The 6829-nt window shown below is 34.5% G+C and overlaps 1 pseudogene across 1 annotated transcript; it reads left to right on the forward strand.

Moving 5' to 3' along the window:
- The first annotated feature begins 608 nt into the window (after positions 1-608).
- LOC143599532 (solute carrier family 40 member 3, chloroplastic-like) lies at positions 609-6330 on the forward strand (annotated as a pseudogene). Its single transcript, XR_013147312.1, has 13 exons — positions 609-769; positions 1445-1669; positions 1750-1813; positions 1999-2123; positions 2679-2768; positions 2850-3026; positions 3130-3204; positions 3296-3397; positions 3481-3598; positions 3683-3829; positions 4293-4399; positions 4987-5100; positions 5793-6330. The product of XR_013147312.1 is annotated as a solute carrier family 40 member 3, chloroplastic-like (transcript).
- The last annotated feature ends 499 nt before the right edge of the window (positions 6331-6829 follow it).

A 6829-nucleotide genomic window follows, 5' to 3' on the forward strand; every position in this document is an offset into this window, starting at 1 on the left:
GATGTGGTGACAAAGATGGTTTACTTTTAAAACGATGATAAAGAGTTTGATTCCTAAGATGGTTTGGAATGTAAATTATATATATATATATATATATATATATTTAACGACCAGCTAAGTGACGTCGGGTACTCCGTACGCGACCATCATTGGCTAAAGGTAGCCCGAGCCGGCCACGAGTCCGGACGGACGGAGCCCATAGCGGTCCACCTATTGAGAGATTCTCCGAATAAAACCCGATTGTTAAAAATTATAAGAAAAAAGAAAAATGTAATCTCATTTTTGGTAGATAAGTTTAGGTAACACTAAGGTTACGTGATTAAGAGGAGATGAATAAGTCAAAAAGAATAAGAATAGTGGCGAATAAGACGGCACGTCACAATTTAAAGATATTTGGTTATTCCGTTGCTTAATCAGCCCACAAAGAAACTCAAGGTCCCAAAGATAACATTTGATCGAGACACACAGTCGCCAGTCGCTTATAATATAATATATATATATTCCTTTGATATTCCTCTCCTCCGGGACTGACTGTAAATTAATTCTCATATTATTATTTCTTTGAATTTCAAATGCATGAGTATTCAACTGATTATTCAATCGACGATAACTACAACCTCCTGCTTTAACTTCAACGACGAAGCAGCAGTAGCAGTATGGCTTCGGTTTTTACTGCTTCAAATTCAATTAGGTTTTCTTCTTGTTGTCAATCCCATTCTTACACTAAACCCTTGCGTCGCCCATTCATCCAACGCTTTCCTAATTCCAGGTAATTCTTCTACCATCACTTCCATCCTTTCTCTCTCTATATATATATATATATTAACTGGAGGATTTACATAAACACTTCTCCTATATCAGCAATTGGCGAATACAAACAGCCTCATTTTTAGGGTTTCTAGGTTCAAAATGTAATGAATGGATATTTACTAAATTCATATACACAATCCTTACTTCTTTCTTACATGTCTCACATATTAATAATAATTGTTATTATATTTAACTAGTACCTGCAGCAGGACTGTTAAACCGAACAAATCATAACAGACATTAAAACATTCAACCCCACACGCATTATGTTACACCGAACGAAATGTAAAACACATAATAATAAGCATATCACAACGCTATAGTTTATCAAACATTATTATGTTATATAAAAAACCATATCATAGTAGAGGTTAGTTTATCATATCATATCATCATCCATATGAAAATCTTGCATTCACCTTAGACAGCCTCGTTATGTAGTTCATCATCCATCACATACGTAGTTATGATTATAATATTAGCACAAGCCAACCTAAATGCATAACGTACAAATGAAACATGCAAACAAACATTTCAACACCATCTTTGAGAGGTACAGCTTTTTTTTCACCATAATTTATGGAAATTTTTTGAGGTTTCAAATTTACATGTATAATGCATCAATTGTCCGCAGGCTGAAGCCGCCGCTGAACAATCTTTATACAAGATGCTCTATGAAAAACATTGAAGTCTTGAATAATATTGTAACCGAAGAAGATGTTCATCATGATTCTGCACCAGATGCATCAAGTTGTTCGGTTCCTATTGTCCACATTAATTCTGAAATCCATGATACCACTGAATCAACAAACTTGCTGGTCGAAGGCACTTTTGTAGACATGATTCGACAGCATTGCCGGTAACATTATATATTTTGCCTTTCTGCTTTCTTATCTATTTTTCTTGTAATTTATATGTTTAAGCGTTCTCCTTCCCCAGATTCTTTCAGAGGAAGAACAGGATGTCATTGCTGCAACGCCGGCTCATCCAGCAGGGCTATATGGTATACTAATCATCCCAGATAAATCTTTCTAGCAAATTTTAACTTTGATAATATATTCTGGTTAGACTGGGTATTTATTGAGGATATTTTATTTAGACGTCTTTGACAAATAAGCTTATGTGGCATAGACTTGTATTTATATCACATCATGTGTTTCTAACATAATGATGATATATGATTATCAGCATTATATGCTAGTTGCCTAGCTGGGAACATGGTGGAACAATTATGGAATTTTGCTTGGCCTGCTGCTATTGCTTTGCTTCATCCAAGCCTTCTTCCAGTTGCAGTCATGGGTTTCTGCAGTAAGGTTTCATCAACTCATATAAGATTCAACGCATACAGACACACAAACATACACTATGCACATGTACAGGGGTCAAGAGGTGTTACTTTCAGAACCAATTATATCTTGAGAAGTGCAAGAACCGCTTTAACCGTTGTACTACTATTTATCATATATTGTGACTAGAATGTATACATTCAGTATGTTCAAGATTTGTTTTTTAGATATGGTATTGATAGTCTTTTGTCTAAATGCATAGAGCATGTACACTATTTGCACATGTATGTTCATATCTTCACATTCTTATACTTCAAAAAGAAAAAAAACTTGAGGGGATAAATTACAGGAGTGGGGAGAATAAATAAACCTTTTCTAATTTACCATTTTACCCTTTTGATTGAAGCGCCATGTACATGTGCTTATGCGGTTTTCATGGTACTCAACATAATATTGGTTCTGAAGAAGCCCCATAAACATGTATGGGTACACATACTATGTATACGTGTTTATGGCTCCTATTGTCAATTTCAGGTGAAAGGATCTTTTACTGTATCTTCTTTCATTTTTCTTTTGTAACAGGTTGCTGTTATTGCTGGAGGCCCGTTAGTTGGGAAACTTATGGATCAATTTCCTCGTGTACCTGCATATAATTTTTTGACTACTGTTCAGGTTATTCCATAATCAAACATACCTAGTCATATTTGGCATGAAATCTCTTTGAAATTATTAACCTGTTTGTTGATATATCAGGCATCTGCTCAACTGTTATCAGTCGGGATGATAATGCAAGCACATATGACACACGCCTCACTTGAAACCTCTGTACTCATGCGCCCCTGGTTTATCACATTAGTATTAGCTGGGGCTGTCGAAAGGCTATGTGGACTTGCTCTCGGGGTTGCAGTTGAACGCGATTGGGTTGTTCTGGTATTAAAAAGTTATTAATTTGACTTTCAAATAATCAGTTTCAAAAACATCCAAATACTTCTGTTTTTTGAGCCAATTTATTAATGTAAATCTGTATGTTCAGTTAGCAGGAACTAACCGGCCTATTGCTCTTGCTCAAGCGAATGCGACTCTGAGTCGTATTGATCTCCTTTGTGAGGTAATTGTGGTCTTATTCTTTAATACTGTCTTGTTATATGCATTAGTAGTATATGTTTGATAAAAGTTTTCAAACTTAACACTGATTGCAGATTGCTGGGGCATCACTGTTTGGCATTCTTCTATCTAAATATGAAACGGTAACATGCTTGAAGCTTGCTGCTGCTTTTATGATGTGGGCATTGCCTGTTGTGGTAATGAAGTACGAATTTTCTGTATATAATGGTCATACATTACATATTTGTGTTTATAATGGGATTTGTTCTGAATATTTTAGATTGGTCTCACTTGGTTAACCAACAAGCTTTCCTATGGTGTTCTTGACCGTGCTAAATGCGCACAAACATGCTGCAGAACTTCCTCCAAAGAACCTGAGCCACATGATGATAATTCAGGTTAATGTGTGACTAATACAGTAATATATATATAATTATTTTTCATTTTTTTTGTCTTACTAGACTTGTGCTCTATGTAATCAGTTGATATCAGTATGGCTGCTATTAAACACGGCTGGGTTGAATACATGCAGCAGCCTGTTCTTCCTGCTAGCTTAGCCTATGTACTTCTTTGTTTTAATGTTGTACTTGCCCCCGGTGGTCTAATGACAGCTTTCCTTACACAACATGGTACTTTATGTTCCCTTCCTTTTTGAAAGAACTGTTTAAGTGAGCGTTTGGATGCGCAAATATTTGCCATGAAGAATTATTGTTTCAATAGATCAATAGTTTTACATTTACTCAAGAATCAGTTTTATTACACTTCTTACATGCTTCTCTAAATCTTTTATCTTGATTCTAAACAATTGAAAGTTCTTAAATCACTTCTGGCCAAACACTCAAAAATGAGTATACCGACTTGATAGCGCTATAATCACTTTAAATGCACATCCAAACACTACCTAATGATCATGATCAGTGCTATAGATTAGTATTGAGGCCAAGACACCTTGTGCCACCAGAATTTTAAAACTTTTGAAATGCTATTTGAATTCTGCTTTCATTTGATATTAAGTAACGAGAAGGCTATTATTCCAAGCTCATTTGCATATGCCGCTTTTAAGTTTTTATATGTTTTTTTAATGTTCTTCAGGTTTAAGCCCCTCTCTTATTGGAGGCTTTAGTTGCTTATGTGCTTTCATGGGTGTTGGAGCAACGTTCATGTCTGCTCAAATGGTCAAGCGACTTCGCATTTTAAAGGTAGGCTTCTTTTACTTAGTTTATACATCTGTGAGGACTTCCTAAACTGATTGGGCTAGGTTGGGCCCACTCGCATGTTTGTTTTTCTCATGTTTTTCATATTTTGTAAATAAATTTTTATTTAAGTTTGATTGACGATACTGTTTTACTACAATAAAAATCTAAAAAATTTTCTTAGTAAATATATTTAGGAGGTTTTATGCATATGTATACACAAACTAACTTGGTAATTGTAAATGTTTTGTGTTCAGAATTGATTTCTATGTCTTGTGGATACATAAGAGGGTCCTTTATATAGAGGACACATAACCTTTCATATGACCTAACATAAACATAGACATTTCATATGACATAACATAGACCTTTGATATGACATGGTATTAATTGTCTAAGAACACTTTGGTGACTTTCACGCGTTCTCTTTCAATTTAAGATTTTTAGATTAACCAAATTGACTGTTAGGGATAAACACATAACTTAGATTAACTCATTTATAGGTTAATTGGTTCAAATAGCATCATGTTAAAACAATATAACTGCGGAAGACAAAGGATGCTATTAAGTTTGTAATGGATTTCTTGTTGTAGGCTGGAGCAGCTGGACTCATATTGCAAGCTTCAGTTCTTACAATGGCCGTTGGTGTTTATTGGAGTGGGGCTCTTAAAAATCAGACTGCACTTATGTTTTTTCTTGGTTTTATTGTAAGTCTTTTTTTTTCTTATGCCTCAATCTTAATTTTCTTTTAAATATAAAAAAATGGTTGAAGTGCAATGTTTATTCATCCATCCTGAAATGAACACCAAATATGAAAGCATTTCGTATATAACTTACACGTGTAAGAATCACGTGTAGATAGAACAAGTTACACATAACCTACACGTGTATCGATACACGCATATACAAATTTTATAAAACATATGAACAAATTATTTTAATGGTTTAGTGTGTACATAACATAGGCATTTGTATGTAAGAAGAAAATATTTTAAAAAAGTTGAACCATTGATAAAAAAATTAAACGTTTTAGGTTTGTTCTCACAATGCTTTAAATCTTTAATGAAGCTCTCTCCACACACACACATGTATGTATAGATATGAAGTTTATAGTTGGCGTAAAGGACAAGTTGGACACATTGGGTGATGGGTCAAAGCAAATTTGATTGATCTACCAACATTGTTTTTGTCAATTTTTTATCATTGATAATTAATACATTAACTATGATTATGATCCAATTCTTAAATATTAATGAAATCTTGATCCTGCTTCTAAACATTGCAACATAGGTGATTAGAAGGTGGTAAACACTTTTTGGTTGACTATCGACCTGTTTGACCCGCTATCAGTGATATATCTCTAAAATGGTTATATAAAAGTGAACAACTCTATCTTCAGGTGTTATCAAGATTGGGACACATGTCATACAAAGTAGTCGGGGCACAAATTCTACAAACCGGAATCCCACCTTCTAAAGCAAATCTTATTGGGGCAACCGAGGTTTCCATTGCCAGCTTGGCAGAGTCAATAATATTGGGTGTTGTTATAATTGCAAATGACGCGTCACATTTTGGATTTTTGGCTACGCTATCCCTTCTATCGGTGGTGGGTGCAGCATGGTTATTCTGCCGGTGGTTAGCTGATCCTTCAGATATACAAAAAAGTCTTCTTTCTTTATGACCCGACATTCATTAGTTTAACTCTGTAAGTATATCGCTATATCCATTGGTTTTCTAGTTTTAGTTCAACATCATGTGTTAGTTTTAGATTCATAGCTTGTAGAGTAATAAAATCTTAGTATATGCTAGATAGACATCTAATTTGGTCTATTTTATTGAATTTTATAAATATAAATAAACGCATGTTATAGAAACTGCACTTAGTGAAGTGATAGATCTTTTTGGATGAAATTCCGTTTGTGAGCATTTAAGTTTTAGTCGATCTTTGACGTGTTCAATTTTTGGTAATTTTATTTGATTTACCTATTTGATTCATCGGATAGAGAATATACCCGAAACAACACTTTTTGGGTACTTGAATTTGAATTGACATGTCGATATAACCTGTTGAGTAAGTCATAAATTGACGTTTTTGGTAACCATGAGAACGTTGACCAAAAACTCAAAAGGACTCCACAAACCCTGGGAGCCGACATGATGGGGGTAAACTACAATTTGCTGTTGGAAGCAAGTGACTTTCCTCATACGCATGCTAAATAAGTTAGCTCAACGTTGGTGAGGTCTAAATTGTATGAGCATAGCAAATCACTTTTGAAACTAGCGTATGAAACTATTTACATATTTAACAAATAACGTTTTCATCGAAACAATCAAGATGGTACTTATAATACTGTCAAAGCACTGTCTCCATACCAGGTTCACGTTAAATTCTGAGTGGTTGTCACCAATTATTCTACACCAAGATTGCCAAAACAT

The sequence above is a fragment of the Bidens hawaiensis genome, unplaced genomic scaffold (assembly GCF_021521415.1).
Source record: "Bidens hawaiensis isolate Kalapana, Puna unplaced genomic scaffold, B.hawaiensis_p1.1 tig00001920_1, whole genome shotgun sequence".
Lineage (NCBI taxonomy): Eukaryota > Viridiplantae > Streptophyta > Magnoliopsida > Asterales > Asteraceae > Bidens > Bidens hawaiensis.